This window comes from Stegostoma tigrinum, chromosome 26 (assembly GCF_030684315.1).
Source record: "Stegostoma tigrinum isolate sSteTig4 chromosome 26, sSteTig4.hap1, whole genome shotgun sequence".
In the NCBI taxonomy this organism is placed as follows: Eukaryota; Metazoa; Chordata; class Chondrichthyes; order Orectolobiformes; family Stegostomatidae; genus Stegostoma; species Stegostoma tigrinum.
The window spans coordinates 13543176-13559957 of NC_081379.1; the positions used below are offsets into that span (position 1 = coordinate 13543176).

Here is a 16782-nt window from a genome sequence, read left to right on the forward strand (position 1 = left end):
GATATGCTCAAACATTACCTTGTAAAAGATTTGGTCTGTAATAATGTCCCTTTAAGGAAGGAAACTGCTATCCTGGTCTGGCTTACATTGTGACTCCAAACCCATAGCAATGTGGTTGACTCTTAACTGCCCTAGAGAATTAATGTGAATATTTTAGTGTTGTTTGTTTTTAATTTATTCTATTGCGATAGTATTATTTTGGACCCAAACCAAGCATGCATGCCACCCCCTCAAAAACACTGTCCATGTTAAAGATAACGCTGTGATTTTTAGTCTGAAAAAAGCTTTAAAAAATTCAACATTCGGAGAAGTGTACTTATGTGTACGCAGAAGTGTAACATTGAGTCCATTGTTTCTACCAGGGAATTGTACAGTTGTTGCAGATCTCAACCTTTTGCATTTTACGTAACTTTTTTTCCAAAAAAACCCTGGGTCCATCTTGATAAAAACAAAACCTTGCTTTTTCCAAGGAGTGTATTTTTATGTTTGCATGCATTTTAGTACTATATTAAAAATACATGGAATTTTTCAGTACATTTAAAATGTAATGATTTTGTTCAAATTAAATTGAACAAAAAAGAAAATGAAATAATAATCTAGTCATCATTGAGAAGCCTGTGTTTGCATTTCATTGGTAAATATATTGTGGGTGGTGGAGAAACATTGTTCTGTACTTTGTTCCCTTGTGTGTTTCTGTGCATTAGTTTTTAATTTTCACTCCTCTAAGAAGCAGTAAATGTGGAAGTTACATTATTACACAGGAAGCAGTGGAAAGAATGGATTTCAGCCCAGGAGAAGGCTGATTCTGTTCAGGTGCCAAAGCATCAATAGGACAAAGCTGAGAGACTTCATTAATGTTTTTGATTAATGATCATGTGCTGCTGGCAATGAATGATCATTTCCTACTGAGCATGTGATCCAAATATCTCCTCCTCCCCAAGTTATCGGATGTGATGAACTCTAAAGAGCTTAGAAAGGATTTTTGTATTTGAGTGAATCCAGATGTGGAAAATGGGGAAACAGTGTAATCGATCCATTGCAAGAAAAAGTTTCAGATGCATACTATGAATAGACAAGTTATTATTGAGTTAGAAGGTCAGCAGTTCAAATTAATTCTGATTAAACTTAGGCCACAGTTGAAAATGAATTAAATATAAAACTCAAGACCAGCTAAATAGTCAAAAGGAAAGATTCGGATATAACCGTTCAGCTATGTATTTAGTGGTGAAGCACCAAAGCCCATTATACAGGGCACTACCAGGGTAGAAGAGAACGAGGACAGTTTCTAAATAGTGCCCAGATTGTGCCTATAATAAGAAGACAATGGGGAAGGCAGTTTTGGGAAGAGCACGTTGGTGGAGATTGTGCGATGAATGCTATTTTGAAAGCAATGGATGCAAAGAGGAGGAACAGTTTATGAAAGACCTTGATGTTGAAAATAAACAAATGGCATTTAAAGGCTGTATGAAATAGAACTGTCCCAAGCAGCTCACTTTGACAGTGCTGCAAATCCAACAGAGTCTGGCTAATCTCACTCATGGTATTCTGTTTTGACAGTAAGCGGTTGGTGGTTTCATTTGAAACAAAGCTATGACATTAAACTAAGGCTGAATTTATTCTGCTTCTGCTCCCATCTCTGTTGCCATATTGACATGAATCGGGGTTACAAGTACCTTGTTCAAGCACTATTGTCAACTTCAGAGAGTCCAATTATTTACAAGCTGCATGCCTAACAAGGACTGAATGTATTTAGTCAAACTGGTTATACATTTTTCCTGCCAATAAGATGGTTAATTGTTGATCAATGCCAGGTAGTCCTTGCATTTCACCTGATGAGATTTGTGAGTTTTCTTGAATAAATCAGTGCAATCCAATACCATGTGAGGCAATCACATTGTTCCAAAATAGATGAATTTGAGGAGAATTCTCCTTTGGATATTCAAATTTTATTCAGTGGAAATGTCAGGCAGTGAGATCGAATATTGAGGTGTTCCTTGGCCCTCCGTCACCATTTCTTAAGGTTTTCAGTGACAGTGCTGAGCAGGCTGACTGTAATACACCAACAGCTCACCTCGCCATTGGAGATTTCAACCTTTCTTTTTGCAAAGTTCGCTGTGGAACAGCACACAAATCCCTAGCCATTTGTGGCACGGCTCCATTTTGGCAGAGTCTTGCTGGAACTTCTGTGCCATGTTGCGCAGCTGAACTATCGAGCAAGTAACAGCACATCAGAGCCTGGTTTTGCTGAAGTATTTCGAGAACTCCCTAGTTTTAAGTTCTGTTTGCCTCGGTTTAACTTGTTCTTCTCCCCGAGGAGTGGACTGCTGTGGGATTATTCTAAACTCCCATTCTTCAGGTGAGAGACCTTTTACAATGAAAATTGATGGATGCTTTGAGCAATAATGGGCATTGGAGCTTGAGCTTTTTCTGGCTACTAACAAACCTGTTCCAAGGTGGCTCTCACCATGAATTGATAACTGTACGATCGGGAGGGAGACCTATACATTATCACGTTCAGCTTCCTAGCGCAGGGATGCTGAAGCCAATTATGATGCAACGTGAATCAGATGCACAGGGTATCAGCCACTATTTTACTGTTATTCTTGTGCTGGGCCTTTGGTGAAGTACAGAGCACCTCTGTTGATTGTTGGCTGAAATCTTGATTTATTCTCATATATTCTGACCTGTTCTCAAAGCTCCTTCTGTAAAAATTGGATCACTCAGTGGCTTGGAACAATGTGCCTAATCTGGGAGCAGCTTGCCAGCTGTGGGTTTTTTTTGTTCTGATTCAGCTTTTTCTGTGTGTGCTGTCTGTGCAGGAACTCGCCAAAAGGGAAACAGAAATGGTTTTATTTTTCTCTGCTTCAGCATTAACCACTGCAGTATTGCTGCCCAAGCGCAGCACTGACAAAACCAGATTTTCCATGGATCACGCACATCTGGCCCAATCTGCTCAGCCATTTGAGTCACGTGATCACTGTACAAGCAGGAATGTGGTCCCTTGAACACCAACAAAGGTCTTTAATAATAAAACAAACACCAGTAAAAATACTGTGAACTTAAATTGAAATTTATGTTGGTTCCCCTGCATGAACTGGTGTTTTCAGTCTCGTCCTCAGGAACACTAATGCCTGAAACTAAATAGCCTACATCTCCTGAGGGAAGACTTCAATTTAAAATTATCTCTTTAGCTATCTCCATCTGCATTGCTTTTCTTTTGTTTCCTGCAATATTCCTGATTGCTGGTTTTTGAAAGAACAACCTAAAGCCAGTCTTTACATGGAATAGATATAGGGGAAATGCAAGGACTACCTGGCATTGGTCAACAAAGTCCATCTTATTGGCAGGCAATAAGTATAACCAGTTTGACTAAGTACATTCAGTCCTTGTTAGTCCATGTTAGTTTGTAAATAATTGGACTCTCTGAAGTTGACTACAGCGCTTTATAGGTACCTATCTCCTGACTCCACTCAGCTCATATGTCACTAAGTGTCTCTTTATTTCTGCTTGAGTAATGAACTAATCAGTGTCCTTTATCTGTATATACTTAACTTCAATTGATATAAATAACATTTCCTCCCCTAAGGTTGAGATCTACTTTCCATTTCTGACAAATTGTCACTGACCCAAGAGATGTTCTCTCTACAAATGCTGCCTGATATGCCAAGTGTTTCCTGAATTTTTGGATTTTATTGCTGTGTAAATGCTCCCCTCTCTCCATTAGGGAATCAATGTTTGTTAATCTGACCTATTATCCTCACTAGACAACATCAGGGCCTCCAGGCATAGCAGTTGGGCTGTGCAGTGGTCATTATCTCAAGTTTTCTATAGAAAACCCCGTTCCATTCTCTGCTGGCTCGCTGTCCAGTATCACTTTGAAGGACCCAATTGACACAAGTCAACTGCTTTTTTCTTACCTTCTCTCCTACCTATGCACTACATAAAGCCATGTAAACACTATGCCCATAGGAGCCTGGGAATTCTGTGGTGAGTAACTCACCTCTCGATTCCTCAAATTCTGCCCACCATCTACAAGGCACAAGTCAGAAGTGTGATGGAATACTCCCCCCTTATTTGGAAAGGTGCAGCTCCATTAACATTCACAAAGCTCACAACGGTATTGGATAAAAGCTGCTTTGTTTGGCAGCAGAGTGCACCATCTACGAGATGCACTGCAGCAACTTGCCAAACCTTCTCAGGTGGCACCTTCCAAACGCACAACCTCAACAACCGGAAGAAGTAGGGAAACAGATGCTGAGAAACTACACCACCGCAAGGTCTCTTCCAGGTTCTCTTCATCCTAACTTTGAATATGTTGCCTTTTCTTCAGTGTCACTTGGTCTTAAACCAAGAAATCCCACAGCACGTGGGCTGCAGTGGTTCGAGAAGGCAGTTTACCACCACCTTCTCAAGGGCGAAAGGGATGGGCAATAAACAATGGCCAGACAGCAACACCCACAAAAACAATGAATGGATTAGAAAAACTTACAACCTCAGATACCAATTTCTTTGCAGCCCCACTAGTGCCACAATTTGGATTTATTTTCATGGTCCTAATCTTAATCTCATCAGCCCCCTCTCTTGCTTCTTTTCTCAAACCCACTTTCACACCTCAGCATTGTGTCCATATCTCCACATCTCACCCAGCCAGTGAAACCCACATCCTGTGAATGAATTAAAAAGTACTGCTGTGAGGGAGTCGAATAGGGGAAGTGTGATTACTTTTATATCACCATCTTCATCCTGCTGTACTTACTGCTCGTCTTTCTCACTCTTAATTTATCATTTTGTCTTGAATCATTTCCTTTCTCTCCCCTCCTCCATCACTCCCTGTTCCTCCCACCTCCTCTTCCTTAAGGGTTTTTAATAAGGAAGGTAAGGTTTAAGACCAAAAGACAAGAGAGCAAATGTGGGCCATCAAGTCTGCTCCACCATTCCATGAGAGCACAGCTAATCTGATATCCCTCACGTTTACTTTCCTGAACATTCCCCATTCCCCTTGACTCCCTCACTCATTAAAAATCTGCCTGCTTTAGTCTTGTATATTCTTAAGGCCTAACCTTGACAGGCCACTGTGTTATAGAATTCCGTAGATTCACCGCATCTCTTCTATTCTCCTCATCACTGCTATTCTGAGATTATTCACTCCAGTCCTAGAGTCTCCACAATGGGAAACAGCATTTCCACAATCTACCCTAGCTTAAGACCTTTAAGAATCTTGTATGTTCCAGGAAGTCTTATGACACAGCGGGCAGGATGTTTTGAGTTCTAATCCTGCGCCAGGCTTGTTGGTCACAGACGGTACGCTCAGCATGTGGTTAAACAGGTTGATGGTCAGCCTACAAATCCTTCCAATGCTCAGGTGCCAGGAGCCACTGTCCTGCTCTCCTGTCATCCACAAGGCCAGGGAAAACCAGCATGTTGCTCACACACAGGAGTCAATCCAACATGATGTCCTTGGAAATGAGGAGGGCAGGAAAGGCAGACAGACAAGCCAGTAGGATTTTACGTACTGCCAGGTTTCTGGAATGTGAAACAGAATCAATAGACATAAACCCCAAAAGAAACTTAAGACATTTCCCTCTCTCTCTCTGCCACCTCCCCTACCTCTGGAAATGCCAAGCAGGTTTCAGGTTGTCTGGACACAGCTCCCAGAGGCAAGTCTGCTGCTTCACGAAACGTTATTCTTCTTTCATTTATTGGGCAAGAAAGTGAAGCCCTAGAGTCCTTTGTCCCACTCCTGGAAGGTGGAGGCAAAGGGACAGTCTTTGAGTCAAAATTGCATCTGTTACAGTGCGTTCTTCCCAACATGAGTCTCACAGTAAGAGTTAAATTATTAAAGCCATAATGAGGAGTTATGAAAACATACAACATTGGCAAGCAAGAAAAGAGTAATTGAATCAGTAAGTCTACCCCACACATTATGGTGACCCAAACATCATGACAATTTTTCTTTAAGTTGTTTATTAGATGCTGGCAAGTCCAGTGTTCATTGCCAACCCTTAATTGCCCTTCAGAACTGGTGGTGGTGAGTCATCTTCTTCAACTATACAGTCCATGTGGTGTACACACGTCTGCAGTATTATTAGGGAGGGAGTTCAGAGACTTTAATTTTCAATAAATAATGTAATTTTAACATTCTGTGGTCATGTGGAGATTAAAGAATGAATGCACATTAACTAAAATCTTCTTGTTCAGTTCAAATATTAAGTTATTGTTAATGTTGACTAGACATGGCAACCTGATGCCTTTCATTCAGCTACCAAGTTACATTTTTACATTAACTTCTGGCAGTCTAAATAATAGCAAATTTGAGGTCAGAAGATGGCATAAATGGACATGGGGGAGTTCTCACAGATCGAAAGCCTCAATTCCCATTCAACAATCCAGAGATTCGATCAACATCATTGATCATGCCTTTGGTAAATCTACTGAGTCAACGTCCTATGAAGAGCCAATCACTGGCTTTCTTCCATTACTGCTCACCAGGGTGATATCCCAAGGGAATTGTTAACACGGCAGTTGTAAAATTGGCAATCCAGAGGTCTGAAGTACTAATCCCAAGATATGAGTCCATATCCCAAAAGAGGAGCTGGAAATTTAAATTTGCTCAATTAAACTAATCTAACGCTGAACTATCATTTTGTTGTAAAACCCATCTGGTTCACAAATATTCTTTGGGGAAAGAAACCAGCTGCCCTTACGTGGCCTTTGCTTGCATGTGACTCCAGAACCATTGCAATGTGGTTAACACTTACCTCCTGAAACGGCCTAGCAAACTATTCCACTGTGTTCAAGATCTGGCAATCAGGGATGGGCAGCCTTGTGCTTGGGGGCAGTGGATCTGACTCAGTTCAGAAATAAATATGACAGGAATGTTGGTGAAAGAATTCAAATGAGTTAATGGTCCTCTTCACTTGAATCTATATTGCAATCTAGTCACCAAGTCATCTAGCTGTTCTTCTCAATTTCCTACATTTTAAAATGTTGAGTTTCCTTTCAACTTTACCTATTCTTACATTGGATGTGAGCATTGCTTATTACACATTTATTGTCCATCCCTAAACACAGTAACATAGAAGATAAGAGCAGGATAGATCACTCAGTCCTTTGAGAGTGCCCCACCATATAATATGATCATGGCGGATCATTCAGCTGTTCCCAGTTTCTCCATATATCCTTCCATCTGTATAGCACTATGGACTATTTCTAACTCCTTCTTGCAAACATTCAATGTTTTGCTCTCAACTCCTTTCTGTGGGAGAGAATTCCACAGGCTCACCTCTCTCTAGATGAAGTAATTTCTCCTCACCTCTTCGCCCACCTCATCTCCTTAGATAGGGACCTGTGAATCTGGGTCACTGTTTGAGAAGATGGTGATGAGCCACCTTCTAGAACGATTGTCCCTGCCTGGTTTAGGGACCCTCACATGCTGTTAGGAAGAAAGTTGCAGGATTTTGACCCAGCGACAGTGAAGGTATGGTAATGTAGTTCCAAGTCAGAGCACTGACTGTGAGGGACATTCTAACTCCTAATGTTCCTATCCTTGTCCTTCCAGGTGTTGGAGGCACAGGTTTGGAAAGTGCTATCAACAGAGCCTTGGGATGTTGCTGCATTGTGTCTTGTAGATGGTGCATCACAATCAAATCAATATAAACTTGCCTTAGTATCACATTTAAAGGTAATATTTTCATATGCCTGAAGGAGAATTGCTACCTGCTACATTGACATGTACCACTTCCTAGAAATTTCCTCTGATCTTCCCTGGCTGAGTGGTTAGCACTGCTGCTTCACAGTACCATGGACCCAGGTTCAATTCTAACCTCAGCTGACTGCCTGTTTAGGGTGGCATGGATCCTTGGTGGTTAGCTCTGCTGCTTCACAGTGCCAAGGGCCTAGGTTCAATTCCACCCTCAGATGACTGCTGTATTGAGTTTGCACATTCTCCCTATGTCTGCATGGGTTTCAAAGAACAAAGAAAATTACAGCACAGGAACAGGCCCTTCGGCCCTCCAAGCCTGCGCCGATCGAGATCCTCTGTCTAAACCTGTCATCTATTTTCTAAGGGTCTGTATCCCTTTGCTTCCTGCCCATCCATGTACCTGTCCAGATACATCTTAAAAGACGCTATCGTGTCTGCGTCTACCACCTCCGCTGGCAACACGTTCCAGGCGCCCACCACCCTCTGCGTAAAGAACTTTCCATGCATATCTCGCATAAACTTTCCTCCTCTCACTTTGAACTCAAGACCCCTAGTAATTGAATCCCCAACTCTGAGGGAAAAAGCTTCTTGCTATCCACCCTGTCTATACCCCTCATGATTTTGTATATCTCAATCAGGTCCCTCCTCAATCTCCATCTTTCTAATGATAATAATCCTAATCTACTCAACCTTTCTTCATAGCTGGCGCCCTCCATACCAGACAACATCCTGGTGAACCTCCTCTGCACCCTCTCCAAAGCATCCACATCCTTTTGGTAATGTGGCAAACAGAACTGTATGCAGCACTCTAAATGTGGCCGAACCAAAGTCTTATACAACTGTAACATGACCTGCCAACTCTTGTACTCAGTACCCTGTCCGATGAAGGAAAGCATGCCGTATGCCTTCTTGACCACACTATTGACCTGCGTTGTCACCTTCAGAGAACAATGGACCTGAACACCCAGATCTCTCTGTTCATCAATTTTTCCCAGGGCTTTTCCAGTTACTGTATAGTTTGCTCTTAAATTAGATCTTCCAAAATGCAACACCTCGTATTTGCCCGGATTGAACTCCATCTGCCATTTATCTGCCCAACTCTCCAGTCTATCTATATTCTGCTGTAATCTCTGACAGTCCCCTTCACTATCTGCTACTCCACCAACCTTCGAGGCCTCTGCAAACTTGCTGATCAGACCACCAGGTTTTCTTTGGGTGCTCTGATTTCTTGCCACAGTCCAAAGATATAGGTGGATTGGTCATGCTAAATTGCGCATAGTTTTCATGGATGTTTAGGTCAGGTGGGTTAGACATGGGGAGTGGGTCTGGGTGGGATACTCCTTGGAGAGGTGCGGTGGACTTGTTGGGCTGAATGGCCTGTTTCCACACTGTAGGGATTCCATGATTTTAACACATATTCAGCAGAAAATCCACTTACATACGTAAACAGGCAGGCTGTGCACTCCAACAGAGTTTAGGCAAATGACTGGGAGCAGCTGTGAGGAAATATTCAGTCAGGAGTTAATCATCTCTTGAAGCATGCAGGAAAGGCTGGCAATGATCTGTCCTCACAATACAAACTCTTGAGCGTGGCCTATTTCAGTCTCTTTTCTCAAACGCTATGTAATAGAACCTTTAAATATGATTAAAGAGAAATCCGTTCTTGTGTAAAAGAATGTGTGGAATTGATGAAAGGAAATAGTTGACTGAACTCTGTTCCACTCAAGGAAGTGAACAAACAGATGTGTTACAAGAAGGATAGTGACTAAACTAAGAATGTGGTGCACACGATAATGGATGAGTTTGAGTGTTCTACAAACTGGACAACACAAGTTACAGTGTTTTACCAAGGGATTAACACATAGTTTACTGTGTTTTACACACGGGGTGATACACAGGGATTCATGTTTTACACAAGAGATAACATGAGTTTGGAGTGTTTTAGACAGGGGATGACATGGGTTAGAGTGTTTTACACATAGAATAACACACAGGGCTGGAGTGCTTTACCCACAGGATAACACACAAGCCTGGAGTGATTTGCACATTGGGATAAAGCAGTAGGAGTGTTTTTGACACAGGGTGATCATAATTACTAATAGTTACAAGTTTAACAATAGTTACATTTTTCTAATGTATTAGTTGCATTCCACCCTTCAGACTGACCGTTGTGGAACCACTGAACTGACCATGGCCTACTCCCTGGACTGCACAGGCATGGACCCCCCTGACTCAACACCCTGCTGGATACCTGACTGTGGCCAGTGGCTAGCCTGGTGTGCATGGATGGCCCTGGCTTACTGTGTAAGACCCCTTGACTGACCGGTACCTCCATGGACTTCAATCAGAACAACTCCCCTAAGAGTTAAAAAACGTGAAGCTGGAAAAGCGCGGCAGGCCAGACAGCATCTGAGGAACAGGAAAATCAAAGTTTCAGGTTGGAACCCTTCTTCAGGACTGGGTTCAGACCTGAAATGTTGACTTTCCTGCTCCTTGGATGCTGTCTGATCTGCTGTGTTTTTCCAGCTTCGCATTTTTTGACTCTAGCTTCCAGCATTTGCAGTCCTTACTGTCTCCAACTTTCCTAAGAGTTTGAGACCCGACTGCTTCTTACTGCCCCTGAAGTGTGTTTGCCACATGAACTACTAGCATGTGGTGCAAATGTGAGATTGACAGCACATTGCTGTACTGCTGAGCTCTGACCCCTTCACTGAGGCCTACTGACCAACAAGGCGAACTCTCCAGCTGAGTGAATCTGTATTAATTTGCACAGCAAGGCAAGGCATGGATGCCGCAGGCAACTGGTGGATACTCAGTGAGTGATTGCTAAGCAATCATACGAATAGCCTGGAGGTGCAATCTGGTCCAATCCACGGAGCTGGCTGTCTGTCCCCATGTGTAAACTGTTCTTGCAGCAGCCTTTCATTCTACGTTAGCTGCAGTTGTAGCCGTCAATAGAGATCTGTACTTCCTAAATGTCCTTCTAGTGAATCAGGGAGGTGCCATGAGGATCCTACAGGTTGTCTGATGTCTATGGATGAGGGGTGCGTGTGCCTGGTGCCCATTCCTCGTGCCCTGAAATGCTGTTGCAGAATGGACAACGCAGGGGCTGGTCACAGTGAGCTGAAGGTGCCAGGTACCCACTCTGACATGCACGGTGACAATTCTGGGCATGTAGCTCGTTGGCAGCAGGTTGGTAAGACTGGAAGCTGTATATTAATGAGGTGAGATGAGCAATTATCAAAGTCATTAAGAAGCCATATAGAGGTTTATAAAATCATGAGGAGTATTGATAAGGTGCATAGCTTTTCCACAGGGTAGGGGGGTCCAAAACTTGTATAGGTTTAAGGTGTGAGGGGAAAGATTTAAAAGGGACCAACTTTTTCACACAAAGGATATATGGAACGAGCTGCTAGAGGAAGTGGTAGAGGTGAGTGCGGTTATAACATTTAAAAAGCATTTGGACAGGTACATAAATAGGAAAGGTTTAGAGAGATATAGGCCAAATACAGGCAAATGGGGCCAGGTTAGTTTAGGAAACCTGGCCAGAATAGATGAGTTGGGCCAAAGGGTCTGTTTCCGTGCCGTATGACTTTATGATTCTACGATTCAAAATCCTTGAACTAACGAAAAATGTGAGCAACAATCTCCCTTCATTGGTAACTTGCTGTTCCCTAGTGAGAAACTTGCCTCGACACCAAAATCTTAGTTAAAAGATGCAGCAAGTCATTCCCAATATCAAGATAAGTCTCAGTGGTCTTCTCATTAATTCTGTCACTTTTTTTAACTGTAGCTCCTGTCATTCAGATCCTTATTAGATTCCACCCTGTGAAACAGTGACTGCATTCATTAACTTCAGGTCTGAGTAATGGTGATGGGACCAGAAATGTTAACCCTGAGGTCTCTTCACAGATGCTGCCAAACCGGCTGAGCTTTTCCAGCAATCTCTACCTTTGTTACTGCATTCACTAATTATTTATTAGGGTGTGCTTAAACTCCCCTAATTATAGGCAACACTTTCTGCCCTGGGGTGAAGAATTCAGTGAGCAAAAATGAGAAATTTTCCACTGTCAGTACGCAGAATCAGCAGCGGTAACTGTTACATTAGCTGCAGCACGACTTCGATTCTAAGTAAAGATCCAAGTTCCATCGAGAGGTCATCAACCTGAAACATTATCTCGCTTTCACTCTCTGCAGCTCCTGTCAGCCCCACTGAGTATTTCCTACATTTTCCATTTTAATTAAAACCGTTCAGTTTGAATGAACAATGTGTCTTTATACCAGCCGCAAAGGAAGAAGCCCACTGACCAAATTAGCAAATTAGCACTGCCTATCTGTATAAAGTGTGCTTATATGAAACGGCAGCGGCGGGCTGGAAATGCCTGTATCCCCTATAATTAGCAATGAGAAAACATGATCATCAACCAGAGTCAGAAACTTGTGGGTTTAAGACCCACTCCAAATACTTAAGCAGATAATCTAGGCTGATACTTCTGTGTAATGCTGAGGGAACTTGATGCTCAGCCTTTCAGAGGCAATGTTACACCAAATCCTCTTCTCTCCTCTCAGGTGGATGGAAAAGAACCTATATTATAATTTGAAGAAAATCAGAACGGTTCCCTCAGTAGCTTGACTAACATGTACTCCTAAACCAACACCACCAAAAGTAGATCAGCTGGCCATTTCTCTTTTTTATCATTTGTCAGATCTTACTGAGTGAAAATTGGATGCTGTGCAGTGCTATTATTTACACGCACGCACACTTGCGCACTAGCTCTATTGCTGGCTTTGCAATATAGAGGTGGACTGAGCATGTGGGTACAAATTCCACCAAGACAAATTATGGATTAAACTCAATGAATTAATCTGGAATTTAAAACACAAAGTACAGTGCCAATTACAGTGAGCATATCATCTCGTCCTAAAACTCAGCTAGAACATTGGTGTTTTCTTTAGGGAAGGAAACCTATTGTTTTTACCTGGCCTCAGCTGCAATCTGTAGAGCACTTTAAACTATATGCCTGATAAGAAATGTACATTGTGAATATCAAGGCTTTTGAAATTGTATCAAAACACGTCAGAGTAGAACGTAGTGATTGAAGAAATGATCATTTCTGTTGCACTTTCTGTGATTTTCAATTTGAAATGTTTGCCCTTGGGCTGTGATTTGATGTGAAATATATATTGTAAGTGTTAACCTTACAGTTGTATTGAGACACCTAAAAGGGGAACATGTTTTCTGGAGTCAAACTGAGCGTTGTTGTACCTTCCAAGTCAAAATAGTTCATATGCACTTTTTCAAATTTTTGTGAATAAAGTCTATTTTGTTAAAAAAGAGACTGACTTCAGACATTAAGGTCTGAGATTACAGCAAGTGGGAGAATCTGGGAACAAACAGTCACCAACTCCTGATGAGTTTTTCAACAGAGTCTGTGAGGTCCTTCAAGAGATGTAAAATTCCTGGAAGTGACAGCTTACCAGCCAAATGGTGCTTGGTTCAGTGAGAGTGAATCAGCCCAGATCCGCTGAGAATGTACGAGGATGTGTTTCTGGCTGGAAGTATGTCTGAATCCATAAGGAAAGGGATTGTCATCCTCTACAAACAGAGGCAGGATGCAGAAGAAATTAGAAATTGGCAGAAATCCAGAACTAGTAATCTCTGGACGATGACCTGAACTACATGCAAATTGGCATGTGGTAAATCTGATTGGGAAAGTGAACACAGGGCTTAAAGACTGGTGTGGGAAAAATGAGGTCTGGTTCATGGAACACTGCTAACTGTACTGGGGAAAATGAATGCTGTACCATCAGTTGGTCTATGCCTCAACTACATTGAGGCCAGATTTTTTGTGAGCTGCGCAATCAGGGAGGTAGATTTGGTTTTAATCTAAATTGTGGGGGTTAAGGGATCAAGGTTAGCACAATGTGGTAAATTAAGGACTGGTGAGGCAAGGAAAGAAGGCATTTGCACTTTAAATAATGTTAAACTTGAACTGCCATGTTTGGCATCTTTTCAAAAATGTGACTCCAGACTCACAGCAATGTGGTTGGCTCACATTTTCTGAAGTAGCCCTGCAATTGTACTCTATATAACAGATTGCCATCACCTTCTCAAGGGCAATGAATGTTGATCTTCTCAGCAATATTTACATCCAATTAATTTTTAAGAAATTTTAAGTGAGTACAGTAGTGAAATGCTTTTGGATGGCATTGAAGGATCTGCTATTCTTCATTTAGTGAATTTCTCAGGATGTATGTTATCAGTGAAGTGATTCAGTTGCAAAATCGGTTTCCGCTCACATGTACTATTCTTGTCATTAGCTAAACATGTGCATCCAGGGACATGTTTGGTGGATATAGATTCCAACATTAATAATTTATTGATGGAATGGGTAATTACAAGAGATGTGCTTTAGCATCAAACTAAGCTTAAAATCATTGTTGAAGATGGTGAGCACTTAATATGTGGGTATGATATTCTTCGACATGCTGTTTAACTGGAAGCATTTGTCAATATGTCCCTTGAACTGAAGGTACAGTTCTGTAAACATGACAGCAATTAAATCAGACTTTGTCTACCTTTGGGGCTGTTGAGTCTGTACCAGCAGGAATAGGGACCGGAGGAGGTGGAGGGGATGGCTAAACTAGGACCTTTCTCACTTTCTTTTGCTCATGTTTCCAGCATTTTACTACTCACTTCAAATTATTATCATGGTAATAAGTTGCACATTCTAACTACTCTCTGGGTAAAGAAATTTCTCTTTAGTCTCCTACTGATATGTTACATTTGCATTCCCTAGTTCTGGGTTTCCCCATAAATGGAAACCATATGTCCATCCCATCGGATCCTTCCATAATACTGAAAACTCAATAAGGCCACCCCATTGGTTTTTATTTAGCAATTTGTTCAATCTTTTTTGACAGCTATAATCTCTCAGCTCTGCTATAATCCATTTTGCATCTTCTCCAGCTCCTCTATTTCCTTTACATAATTTTCAAAATGGATAACGGCTTCCAGGAGGTAGAGAAAAACACCCAAACGTAACATTTTTTTCTAAAATGCACAGGACATGTAGATTAGCTTGTCAGGGGCAAAATAATGAAACTGGGAAATAAGCAGAGCAATTGGGACACTTATTATCCTAATACTGACAACTTTATATTCAAAGAAGAGCAATTTCTCCATAAACGCAGAAGGATAAATAAGTGCTAAAGTATAATTTGTATGTTTAATTTCCGATATATCTACCCAATTATACCTCTCTTGTTCTCTTTGACTTGTATCCCAAACATCCTGTTCTCCCACACAACCGACTGCCATCCGCATGCTTAGGCATTTTGTTATTTAAATACTTAGCAAGATCATTGATTCGTAAAGAACAGAGGTCAACCAATCAGCACCCTTTTTCCATGCAGTATAAATTGTTGATCCCCTTGAGATTTGGCATTTTTGTGAATCTGTCCTGATCATTCTAAAGCAAACAGCCTCAACAAGAAGTCACTTTTTCTCAGCAATACCCAAATTGCAAAGTCTTGGTGATTCTATTGTGTAGTGAGCAAAAAGACAAGGTGATTGAAGAAGTACTGAAAAATAAAATGCTGGATATCACAGTGGGCCAGGCACCATCCATGGAGAGAGAGCAAGCTAACGTTTTGAGTCTAGATGACTCTTTATCACAGCTGATGTGAAGTGTGGAGGGGGCAGTAATTATGCTGCAGTTGGGAGGGGTGCTTTGGTGTGCTGGGGGAGAAATGCTGTTAATGGATCAGATTAAGTGATCAGAAAGTGATTCACATTCTCGAATTCCGATCACTTAATCTGAACTATCAACATCCTTTCTCTCCCACCACTCCAAAGACCTCCTCCCACCAACTATAGCATAAATGCTGCACCCTCCCAACTTCACTTCAGCTCAGATGAAGAGTCACCGAGATTTTAAATGTTAGCTTGCTCTCTCTCCACACCTGATCTGCTGTGATCTCTATCATTTTTCATTTCAGTACAGATTTCAGCATCTGCAGTAATTTGCTCCTATACTGAGTGAAAAAGTGCTGGCATGTGACGCCAAACCTGGGTTTGGAAAACCCAAAGAATTATAAACTACAAGAAATTCTGAAGCTTTGATATCCTGGCAAAGAGTCAGTTGAAGAAGGAGATGGTTTGACAAATCACGATTTGAAAACAACAATGAGACAGGAAGGTAGAAGGATATGGAGTATCAATGCTTTTAGAGTTGAGGAGAGACAGAGAAGAAAAACAATGGCCACAGGATAGCTGTGAAATACATGATGGCAAGAAGGAATGCTGTACAGAAAGAGATCGATGGTTGATTGAGAATCATTTATAGAATTATAAGCTGCTTCTTCTAACCTGCATAGGAGAGCAAAACAGTCACAATAGAGAGGTTCCCAGAACCATATTGTCATTGACCACTACCTACTGAGTATGCCAATATAGTTTGCAGTTAAGATCCCTGAATCTGAATTATACGAGTCAAGATCTACCTCCGTGTTATCATTGCTTTAGATCCTCAAAGCATCCCAATTAATGTGTTAAAAAGCTGTAACTTATCACCATGCCATCTGATCTAGCAATTTCTGTTTCTACTTATGATTCTGAATCATTACCATCATATTCCAGAAATTTCATTAATTTGATGTAACATGTTCCATGTTTTTTTAACTTCATTTTTCTAGTTACCAGCCTGTAATCTCCAGAATCATAGTTCTGATTCAATTAAAACAAGAACTGCAATGACTGTTTTATGACTTTCAGTTACTGCCTCCCTGTTTAATGTGCAGTGAATTTTCTAGTGATAGCACCCACTCTTAACCTCACTTCCTGAAGTATTTTTGAATAAATTTCCTCCGGGCCTGTTTTCCAGTCATTAATAAGGACCAATCCTTTAGTTTGTAAGCTTGGAATTATCTCCCACCCATTCATTGTGGATGCAAATATTACATTTACTAAAATGACAAAGTACAGTGAACATTTTGACTGAACTGCATTGTTCTTTGTTCTATCATCCCAGAATGTTTGTATTTGAAACAACCTATTAGGATCTTCAATAATTCTCCTG

The 16782-nt window shown here is 41.3% G+C and overlaps 1 protein-coding gene across 1 annotated transcript in view; it reads left to right on the forward strand.

Annotated features, from left to right (window-relative positions):
• The first annotated feature begins 2226 nt into the window (after positions 1 to 2226).
• Positions 2227 to 16782, forward strand: part of LOC125464269 (transmembrane protein 119-like) — a 32274-nt gene continuing 17718 nt past the window's right edge. The window contains exon 1 of the mRNA XM_048556562.2: positions 2227 to 2356. The gene's annotated coding sequence lies outside the window, so the exon portion shown is untranslated. The remainder of the gene's footprint in view (positions 2357 to 16782) is intronic.